Below are 12,330 nucleotides of genomic sequence, written 5' to 3'. Positions count from 1 at the left end.
TTCAGTTCATCCTTTGTCATTTTTTTTTTTTTTTTTTTTTTAATAAATAGGACAGGGGGAATGAATGAGAGAAAGAGGGGGAGAGAAAGAAAGAAAACCAAAGGGGAGAAGAGACGGTGAGAAGGGGGGGGAAGAGAGAGAAAAAAAAAAAGAACTCCTGGGTCACCTGTATGGAGAAAAAACAAACAAACAAACAAAAAAAACAAACAGAGGAGACAGCAAACAACAAAGAGCAACATAATAATAGAGAAAACAAAGCACCATCACAATAAACTAGCTAGTCATAGATATCAATATTTACTAAATAATAAACGATATTGTGCAGCACGCAAGATAGACAGCGCACAGTGTGCTTTGAGGCAGCAGCCAAGAAAGCTTTAGTCCGCGTCTGTGAATACCCATGTGTGCATACCTGTGTGGATCAGCATGCTTGCATTCCAAAGGTTTCTCCATGTAATGATCTGCTAGGGAGTGTGGGGGAGCCACAGCCCCGTCCTCCAGGGTGTGAAGCGGGTATGGAGGAGATCAAAACTCCAGACATCCAGAGGCCCCCAGAACACAAGAGACCAAGGAAGACCAACAGAGGGGCAGCCGCGCCACTGTTCCAGTAAGAGCTGAGGGGAGTCCCAGATGAGGGCTCGCCCAGCAGCCGCGGAGCAGAAGTCAGGGGGAGTTGCAGTGACGCGCCCGTGAGCTCCGCCGGCCCCCAGCTGCGCCTGAGTGACCGAGCCCCAGGCCGAGAGGCCGGGGGCACCCCACCTCCAAAGGGGCCCGAGCGAGCCCCAGGCCCCAGGCCCCGACAAGCGGCCGCCAAGGAGTGAGCCGGTGTGTACCCGGACGCCCACCCCCAGACACAAAGAACCACCAACACACCGACACCTGAGGGAGTCCGCCACCGGCAGGGGAAGTGGTGGTGGGTGGAGATAGGCCTCCAAACCTTGGAGGGCCTGAGGTGTCCCCAGAGAGGTGGCGTCTGATACCCAACCTGACATATAGACACAGACATACAGGCACACACAGATACAAACATCCATTCCCACCCTCATGCTCTCATATGCACTCACTCCACACTCAACCAACGTGGAGACAGACATAAAGAGACGCTGTACACACAATCACACTCCCCAAGCGTACTCTACAAACCGGGTCTAGGTACCCTTGCCCCTGGAGGGGGGAATTGCACCCAGACCCAGGTGGTGTTACCCTTTTCCCTGCGGTGGGGGGAGGCAGACCGCCCCGACTCCGCAGCAGCAGGGAGGCCCCACACCCCAGACCGCAGTCGGACGGCCAACTCCTCCTACTAGCCCTCCCGCTCCAGCAGGCCGCAGAGAATGGGGGTGGGAGAAGACTCCAAACCTCCCTCCACCCGCTCATTGTAGTGTTGATGCATATGTGTTCTAAGGTGCAATTAAAACCCAGGAGGGCATGGAGCTACCTGCCAAGGAGCAGCAGGTAAGCGCATAGTCCCTCCTGCTAGCCCTCAATGACTACGTGTATTTAAAATTGAGAGGTGGGCAACGACGTCAGGGGTGAGGTATACACCCTGATGGTGATTTGGACTCCGTGATTGTGCCCACCCCCAAGATCCTATATGTATGTGTAATGAGAGTGTGAGTAATGTGAATGTCTAAGTTGTGGGATAAAATTGAGGCAGAGGCAGCCGGAAGGGGACAGGGGGGGGGGGGGGTAGCCTCCTCTGCACCCTGGTGACATACCCCCACTCCAAGGCCCTGCATGTGTGGGTGGTTGTGGAGGAGCGGGAAGAGGGAGGCAGCTGGAGATGGGGAGGGAAGGAAGGGAGGGGCAGGTAACCCCTCCCTGGGGCCAGCTCCCCCGCTGACCCCAGTAGGCACTCCCACCCTCCGCGACCCGCCAGGAAAGGGGGGCCCAGGACTGTATGTTTTTTAAAGACGATCTGATCCATATTTATCCAAATCATTCTTTCTTTAAGAAAACATCTTGTTGCATGATAAGCTCAGACACTCAGCTGCTTCTCCAGAACATGCTTTGGGTCGACTAGAGGCTATGTCAGTATATTCTGACATATCATCTAGGGGTTTATTTCTTGGAAATGCTGTCAATGAGGTGAGATCCATATAAGTGAATGCATATGGAAACAGGCATTCTTGAGTTGAAATGCCTTTGAACTGGTGACTGACAAAATGCTGTCTGTAAATGCTGCTAAAATACAAGCGTGTTTTATTTTCTTTTTGGCAAAAGAATAAAGATTTTTTCACGTCTAAACTCTGGCTAACTCCTTCGCAAGACTACATGCTGTCAGTCATCAGCCGTGTCCATGCAAAGCACTGACAAAAAAGACATGCCCTGCTTTTTACCCTCCGCAGGCACAGCTGGATCATACAGTACTCTTAGTGGGAAGGCTCGCCTACATTATAGCTTACAGCAATGTCAAAAAGACTTCTTCATTGTCTCTTTCAGTCAGAGTACTACCATGAATCCATCTGCTTTATGGCACTGTGGCTCACAGGACACTGGAAAATATAATGGTGGCCACCAAGAAGATACAGTTGCAAAACAAGGTGTGAGTCCACCTGAGGTTAGCGAGGGAAGAAACAGGATTCCAGCACGCTGCTGCATTAGCACTTAGGGAGGAGAGCTCACATCAGGCCTTTGCAAATTGAGTTTGTTTGTGAATGAGCTATTTAGCTGGAATTTTTAGTGGAATTCAGACATGTTGATACTGGCACATTCCTTGACATTCCATAGAGTACAGGCTACAAATATGGACAAGAGAAATCCAGTTTGAGTGGCATAACCATTCAGTGTTTTACATCTAAATGCCTATGCTCAAAAAGGAAACATCTTATGGTGGCAAGAAAAAAGTTATGTTTCTGTATATGCCACTGAATTTGTCATGCAAGTCCTAAGAGTATATACAAATGACCAAACAAATGAAATAAAAACATACTTTGGCATTTTTTAACGCCAAATCTTATACTGTATATAGTAGTACAGTATATAAGATCTATCTGTACAGTGCCATGAAAAAGTATACCCCCTTCCCATTTTGTTGATTTTTTTGCATATTTGTTACATTTAAAAGCTTTAATTCATTCATTTAATTCATTGAAACAAAATAGTAGGTAATTACAAAAGTGAGTAAATACAAAATGCAGTTTTCAAATAATGATTTCATTAAGGGAAAAAAGCTATCCAACCCAGCTGGCCCTGTGTGAAAACACACAGAATTACCTCCAAGAGCACATGAATGACTCATCCAGGAGGTCACAAAAGATGTAGATCAACTTCAGGCCTTGCTTATCTCAGTTAAGGTCAGTGTTCATGATTCATCAACAGGAAAGAAATTGAGGAAAAATGACATCCAAAGAGTTCCACCGATGAACAAAAAGGACACCGAGTATTTCTCAGAATCATTATTTGACAATTATTTGGCCAAGATTGTGCACACAATGTTTTATATCGGCAATCTATATACAGAAAGAGAGAAGATAAAAAGTAATGAAACTATACACTACACACAAAGAAGCTACAACTAGGCATGAATGTTAGACACAAATAGGCTGAACATGGTGCAACACTGGATGAACCTTAGATATTTATTTCAATAGTGCAAAAAAGTAGTGCATGTGCATATGACCTGGATGATATAACCGTGGTTATTTCACATATATTTTTAGGGTTAGGTGAAATGCCAAGTACACTGACTGAAAAAGTAGGATCTTCTAATATCTGAAACTGGGCACTGTAGCATGCGGCTGAAAACCAAACAAACATAACTCTACCTCTATAGCCACTTTAGGGTTAGGGGTAGAGTTAAGAATAGGTTAACACTCTGAATACCCAGTCATCATTGGTGACAACCCCAACCCTAACCCTAAGCAATCAAAACATGAATTTTCCCAAGCCTTGGCAAAGAAAATTACTATTATAACTGTCATACATCAATGACTATTTAGGTTTTTCCCCCCCAAAAAGCATCAATTTAGTCTTTCTCTATATTTTCTAATATACAGTTAAGGTTAGGATTGTTCATAGTTATCACTTACACCTCAAAGAATTAATATTTACTAGAATTTTTATTAGTAAGCATACTCTAATTGAAATTTCATAACACAAGAACTGCAAGGCCAAAGTGTCTTACAGAAGACTTGACCTGAGAGTTGTTGTTGAACTGCTGAAGCTGGTTTACTACAGGGAGTGCAGAATTATTAGGCAAATGAGTATTTTGTCCACATCATCCTCTTCATGCATGTTGTCTTACTCCAAGCTGTATAGGCTCGAAAGCCTACTACCAATTAAGCATATTAGGTGATGTGCATCTCTGTAATGAGAAGGGGTGTGGTCTAATGACATCAACACCCTATATCAGGTGTGCATAATTATTAGGCAACGTCCTTTCCTTTGGCAAAATGGGTCAAAAGAAGGACTTGACAGGCTCAGAAAAGTCAAAAATAGTGAGATATCTTGCAGAGGGATGCAGCAGTCTCAAAATTGCAAAGCTTCTGAAGCGTGATCATCGAACAATCAAGCGTTTCATTCAAAATAGTCAACAGGGTCGCAAGAAGTGTGTGGAAAAACCAAGGCGCCAAATAACTGCCCATGAACTGAGAAAAGTCAAGCGTGCAGCTGCCAAGATGCCACTTGGCACCAGTTTGGCCATATTTCAGAGCTGCAACATCACTGGAGTGCCCAAAAGCACGAGGTGTGCAATACTCAGAGACATGGCCAAGGTAAGAAAGGCTGAAAGACGACCACCACTGAACAAGACACACAAGCTGAAACGTCAAGACTGGGCCAAGAAATATCTCAAGACTGGTTTTTCTAAGGTTTTATGGACTGACGAAATGAGAGTGAGTCTTGATGGGCCAGATGGATGGGCCCGTGGCTGGATTGGTAAAGGGCAGAGAGCTCCAGTCCGACTCAGACGCCAGCAAGGTGGAGGTGGAGTACTGGTTTGGGCTGGTATCATCAAAGATGAGCTTGTGGGGCCTTTTCAGGTTGAGGATGGAGTCAAGCTCAACTCCCAGTCCTACTGCTAGTTTGTGGAAGACACCTTCTTCAAGCAGTGGTACAGGAAGAAGTCTGCATCCTTCAAGAAAAACATGATTTTCATGCAGGACAATGCTCCATCACACGCGTCCAAGTACTCCACAGCGTGGCTGGCAAGAAAGGGTATAAAAGAAGAAAAACTAATGACATGGCCACCTTGTTCACCTGATCTGAACCCCATTGAGAACCTGTGGTCCATCATCAAATGTGAGATTTACAAGGAGGGAAAACAGTACACCTCTCTGAACAGTGTCTGGGAGGCTGTGGTTGCTGCTGCACGCAATGTTGATGGTGAACAGATCAAAACACTGACAGAATCCATGGATGGCAGGCTTTTGAGTGTCCTTGCAAAGAAAGGTGGCTATATTGGTCGCTGATTTGTTTTTGTTTTGTTTTTGAATGTCAGAAATGCATATTTGTGAATGTGGAGATGTTATATTGGTTTCACTGGTAAAAATAAATAATTGAAATGGGTATATATTTGTTTTTTGTTAAGTTGCCTAATAATTATGCACAGTAATAGTCACCTGCACACACAGATATCCCCCTAAAATAGCTCAAACTAAAAACAAACTAAAAACTACTTCCAAAAACATTCAGCTTTGATATTAATGAGTTTTTTGGGTTCATTGAGAACATGGTTGTTGTTCAGTAATAAAATTATTCCTCAAAAATACAACTTGCCTAATAATTCTGCACTCCCTGTATGTGTCAAAAATGTAACTCACCCCATAAGAGATATGCTAAAAGTAGAATCCCTCAGTAGAACTGAGAGATTCCATCAAATAGTTGCAGAAATATGGCAGTTCCTTTATCCCAGCTGAATGAAAGACTGAAGTTCCTACCTGCATCCTTGTTGCTAAGCTTCTTGCAATGCTAAAAAATGTTTGTGGTCACTGTGAACAGGACATTATTTGTTTATTCCAGACTACGGAAGTACTTTTAAACAGTATCAGTATATCAGGATTCGTATACTAAATGTCTTTAATGTCAATAAATAAAATAAAATTCTGTGACTACTTCACAAATTGCTGCGGGACTTTGTTGGAAGACAACATTCAAATCTTTTAAATGGAGCATTGTGGAAGAGTCTGCAAACTAAGTGACCCTCCTGTATTTTCTGTTTCCATGCCCTCCTCCCACTGAAAGGAGCTGCTGTGGATGTGGTCTGTTGGAGAAGATCCAAAAAGACAACTCCAATGGAAAGAACAGGTAAGTCATCCATCTGTGAGATTCACCATAGAAATACTTGAAAAGACAATTAGACTGCTTGAACAATGAGATCTTTGTGACTCTGCCGCAGTTTCTTCCTGGCTCTGTTTTGGTCTCCATGTGAAATAACAGCAGACGTCAGAGTGAAGAAGGTGTTTCCGTATAGCATCAGAAGGCAGGCTGGCGTAAAAGGAAGGCAGACAGGTGCTGACAGAAAGGCTAAGAATAACACGTCTCAGTGCACTGAAAGACGTATCACAATGAGGGTATTCATCACTTTAATTGACTGAACACACTTCTAAACTGCCTGTGTGAATTATACACATTTTTAAGACTAAAGTTGGATTCAAACTATTCAAAATAGTGAGATAGATGCAAAAACAGGTACACAATCTGCAGAAATTTAGAGAGGAAGTGATGTTAAAAATCCATCTCTTTGCAGGGAATTTGCTTCAGTGTAAAGGAGAAGAAGCTTTGATAACTTTAGACCCTCTTTTAGCTGTTACGTTTCAAAGGATTTCATTTGATCATGGAAGAAAGTACCAGGTATTTATGTAGGTGGATAGCTTAATATTTAAGCATCACCCTTCCCCTTGTATTGCACAAGCTAAAGCTGTATTGCATACCCCCTTGCCCACCCCCTCTGTTGTTAATATAAGCCTAGCTTCCAGTGTGAGGAATCATTAGGAGCTATTGTGGAGGAGAGAATTTTGTCAACATGCACTTTTTTGAGGCCTCCCTGCCAGGCTGACAGCTCTCCTGATTTCCCAGCACTCGCCAGGGGGGAGTTCTTATTACGGCCATGTGGGACATTTTTATTTGAAACACCTCTTTGCCTTCCATGTCCATGGCTGTTAAATCCAGAATCCTACCAGCAGTACTCTAGCTCCCCACTGGGATCAGGGGCTGGAGGGTCAGAGGATTTGTAGCGAAATTGAGGTCTGTAGCCTGGCTATAGAAAACCAGTGAGGGTATACAGCTGAAGATCCAGCACTATATCTGTTTTCTTGCCTCTTCAAAGTGTTCACAGAGCAAGGGGACACAAATAGAACAATATGTAGGAGCAAAGAGGGAGCGAGTGAAAGCAGTAATTGCCCAGTGCCTTTAGGTAATGATGTTTAATAGTCACTTTATCTGAGGTTTAATTTTAAAATGTTGAGTGAGCATGCTCTGCATGCTGTGATGGGCTTTTAAAGTATGCATTAGAAGTATATTTACCCTCATTTTGTACCCCGAAGCTGCGACTGGCTGAATATGAAACAAGCATTTGTTCAAACTTTTATTAACTCTACGAGAGCCTTTGGTGATTGTTTTTTTTTCTTTGAGCTTAATAAGCTGCCTTTAGAGTGATAATATCAGATTAATACACCAATCTATATATCGTGGCTGAGACTGCCAAAGGAGCTGAATAGCCTTTTTTTCTAATTAAAAACAAGCCTTCTGCAAATTCCACCCGGTGACCTGGGCACTTGGATTCCCAGCAAGAGCAAAGAGTGTTAGACCATTTTAGCATTACTGCTGGTTATCATTTTGCCTTGCACCCAGGCTTTTGGGAGGCAGTGTTTACGTTGGAAAATAGTTTCTGCCCTGAGTGCTTAACCTAACAAGGAGATCTAAGTTGACTGTTATCAGTCCTTAAAAGAAACATAGATACAGTGAAAAGAAACTATTTTTTTTTTAAATTTTTTACAGAGCTGCTAATCAAACCACAACTGATGTTTAAAATCAAGGAAAATGTGCCAGCGTGTCATTAGTGTTAATGGAGCACACAATTTCAAAAATAGAAATAAGGAACTGAAAGGCCTACTATGGCTGACAAGGTGTGCTTTGTTAATTTAGGATTTAGGATCTCAACTGAAGTAACTGAAGCAGACTGATGCCACTTTTAAATTGTGATAAAAATTCAGCTTTCTATGAAAATATGACTATTTTCACACCACCCAGTTGTTATTCAAGTTATGATCTCTTGAGCTGAATCATCTTGGTGTCTAGGAACAGGGTAGTAAAAAAGAATAAATAATATAAAAAAATGACACTTGAATATACGGAATAGAATAGAATAGAAATATGCTTTTTTATCGCTCCCTGCAAATCAGTTTATAAGTTTTATGTAATGTGATTTTTCTGGATTTTTACTTGATATGCTGACTGTTGGCCCTTTTGCCTTCACTCTGGGGTCCATCTCATCCCAAACCATCTCAACTGGTTTCGGTCAGGTGAGTGTGAAGGCCATCTGGTGCAGCGCTTCATCACATTCTTGGTCAAATACTCCTTACATAGCCTGGAGGTGTGTTTAGGGTCATTTTCCTGTTAAAAAAATAAATAATGATCAGACTAAATGCAAACCGGATGGGATGACATGTCACTGCAGGATGCCGTGTGTATAGCAGTGAGACCAGTTTTCCCGTGCTTCACTCGTGTACGTTAGTTTGAAGAGGAAAAAGAAAAACTTCCTCGGGACTCCGATGTGAAAAGATACAACAAAAGTTTATCCCACAGCTTGCAAATCTTCTTACAGGAGTAATTAGGTTTAACATCTCAACAAAAAAAGCTCTGTTCTCCCCGGTCCAGCGTCTTGCCTACGCCATACTAACCCTTTTTCTCTCTCTCCCCCCTCCTGCACTGCATGCACTCATTTGCATAAATCCGTGATGCCGGGATTTTAACGATAAACCTTCAAGGCAAACATATTCACTGTTTTACTTAACCAAGCCAACACAGCAATAAGATAATCTTAGTTCAATTATAACCATGCATTTACTTGTTAAATGATTAATTACACAAACATGTTGACAACAAATATAAATACTAAAATATATGAACTATATTAACTTGGCTCCCACACCATCACACCTCCTCCTCTGTGCTTTATGGTGGGAACCGTGCATGTAGAGACCATCCATTCATCTTTTCTGCATTACCATTTATGCATCTGTATTATATTATACTCACACATTAAAAGTGAATCTCTGTCCAAAAAATGCACTCAGTTTACTTTTTACTCACTATGAGCATCATTCTTTATTCTCCCCCAGTAATTAAGGTTAGGATATGTATTTTTTTTTTTATTCCAATCCATTCTTCTTTTGCAGCATTTAAATAACCTTTATCAGATTTGATGATTTTGTTACAGAAATTTCAAAAAAGTGTTTTGCTTTTCTTTCACAAATGATTAAATTGTGTTAAAATGTACAAAACAGTGATGATCCTAGAATCACCCCTGCATGAAACTGACATGAAAAAAGAATCCGAACAGAAGCTCTTGCTCTATTTCCTGTGTAAATCTGTTGACACTTCATCACCTCCACGCAGCTGTCTGTTCTATGGCTTGCTGCTGATTCCTAATTCATACTGTAATACTTTAAAAGGACTGCTGTTACCCAGCAACAGCTCGCTCTGGCTCTCAAACCGGTGATTAGTATGACAGGAAGATGGTGCTGGCTAATGGGAGTAGATGCATGAGCGAGCATCACCTGAGGCCAGCCAAGTTAATAATTTCCATTGAGGGCAGTAAGATCTTGTACACCGGTGATGGTTAATATGCCCTCACTTGGGGGCATTTTCACTTTATCAGTGATTTTCCAAACACGTCTTAACTTAGAGGGACTGTTTCTTGGTACAACACACACTTTATTAAATGTCTTTTGCCTTTCATTGGGGACAAAACAGCTCACAGCAGCAGTTATATCTTGGGTGAACTGACCATCTGTGGTCATCTTCTTCTTTTTTCTTCTTTTTTTTGCCTGTCCCGTTTGGTTCTTTTGCCATCAGAATTGTTGTCTAAAGGCAAAGAAAGATTCCCAATGGATTTACTTTACCAAATGGACCATCCCAGCCTTGGTCTATTTGATTCACCTTTTATTGTTTATTTTATTTTCATTTGCTGGACACGGGACAGACTTGACTGGGTGAAAGAAGGGGAGAAAGAAAGAGGGAAAGAAAAAGAGCAGGCAAGAGGGACTGTGATAAAGGGCAAAAACCAACAAAACAAACAGACAAAAAATACATATATCAATCACCTGGATCACCTGTTGAGAAAGAAAACAGAGAAAACAAGGAAAGAAAAAGAGAGCAATATAATAAACAACATCATCGTGATGATCTATGTGAATATAACAGTAAATACTAAATATTAAACATTATTGTGCAGCACGTAGGATCGACAGCACACAGTGTGCTTTGAGGTAGCAGCCAAAAAGGGTGTAGTTTGTGTGTGTGAGCACCCGTGTGTACACCTGTGAGCATGAGCGCGCTTGTATTTAAAAGGTTCCTTCATGTAATGATCTGCTAGAGCAGGGGTGTCAAACTCAAATACACAGTGGGCCAAAATTCAAAACTGGAACAAAGTCGCGGGCTAACATTAATATTTATTGAAAAATCTTCCTCCAGATATAAGAATGAATCTTTTGTTATGGACTCAAACAAGTTTTGCTGAAAAACTGAATATGGAACAAGCAAAGCCTAATACTAAACAATATATATATTAGCTGTATAATACCAGTAGGCCAGCTCTAATAGTAATTTGGTATGGCTTCGCGGGCCAAATGTAATTAGGCTGCGGGCCAAATTTGGCCCGCGGGCCAGAGTTTGACACCTATGTGCTAGAGGGTGTGGGGAGCCACAGCCCCGTCCTCCAGGGCATGAAGCAGGCATGGAGGAGATCAAGGCTTCAGACATCCAGAGGCCCCAAGAGCAGAGGAGACCAAGGAAGACCAACGGAGGGGCAGCCGCGCCACTATCCTGGGAAGAGCTGAGGAGAGTCCCAGATGAGGGGTTGCTCAGCAGCCGCGGAGCAGAAGCCAGGGGGGGTTGCAGTGATGTGCCTGTGAGCTCCGCCGGCAGCCAGCTGTGCCAGAGTGACCGAGGCCCAGGCCGAGAGGCCGGGGGCACTCCACCCCCGAAGGAGCCCGAGCGAGCCCCAGGCTCCAGGCCCCGACAAGCAGCCACCAGGAGTGAGTCGGTGCGTACCTGGACGCCCATCCCCGGACACAAAGAACCACCAATGCACCGATGTCTGAGGGCGTCTGCCACTGGTGGGGGGGAGATAGGTCTCCATACCATGAAGGGCCTGAGATGTCCCCAGAGAGGTGGCGTCTGATACCCAACCTGACATATAGACACAGACATACAGGCACACACAGATACAAACATTCATTCCCACTCTCATGCTCTCTATGCAATTACTCAGCACTCACCCAACGTGGAGACAGACATAAAGAGACGCTGTACACACGATCACACTCCCCAAGCGTACTCTAAGCCCCGGGTCTAGGTACCCTTGCCCCTGGAAGGGGAAACTGCACCCAGACCCAGGTAGTGTTACCCTTTTCCCTTTGGTGGGGAGAAGCAGACCGCCCCGACTCCGCAGCAGCAGGGAGGCCCCAGATTCCAGACCCCAATCGGACGGCCAGCTCCTCCTCCCAGCCCCCCGCCCCAACAGGCAACAGAGAACGGAGGTGTGTGAAGACTGCAAACCTCCCTCTGCGCGCTCATATGCAGTGTTGATGCATGTGTGTTCTAAGGTGCATTTAAAACCCAGGAGGGCATGGAGCTACCTGCCAGAGAGCAGCAGTATATTTTAGTATTGTAGACACATCCCTTGTGAAGATTCTGTTTGATGTTTGGTAAGCTTCCTGCCCTTTGTATGGCTTCACTGTGTTGTGCATGGTGAACCAATACAGGAATTGAACCATATATTGGGTGTGGGGGAGATTACCATTTTATGACTAAGGATGTTGTTAGAAACAGTTAGAAGTCACGCACACACACACACACACACACACACACACACACACACACACACACACACACACACACACACACACACACACACACTTGGTTCTTGACCAAGGACTTCCCTTGCTAGCAAGTAAAAGATGTTCATCTTGTTTTTGTCGTTAACGAGAAATTTCCCTTATATTGAACTGGCATGTTGCCCCTTAAGAAAACAAGACAGAGCTGTGCCACAGTTACTCATTCAGGTTTACACAGCCATATTATGGATCAACGATTTGAAAGAAAATGTTAGGTTTTTATTTTGTTTTCCTCCTGCGGTGCACTGTCTGCTCTGGATATGTGGATGGGCCT

The sequence above is a fragment of the Mchenga conophoros genome, linkage group LG22, assembly GCF_057382185.1.
Source record: "Mchenga conophoros isolate Kocher_MC1m ecotype Shallow Benthic linkage group LG22, M_conophoros_male_GT1.1, whole genome shotgun sequence".
NCBI classification, from domain to species: Eukaryota; Metazoa; Chordata; class Actinopteri; order Cichliformes; family Cichlidae; genus Mchenga; species Mchenga conophoros.
Note: the sequence above shows the minus strand (reverse complement) of the source record.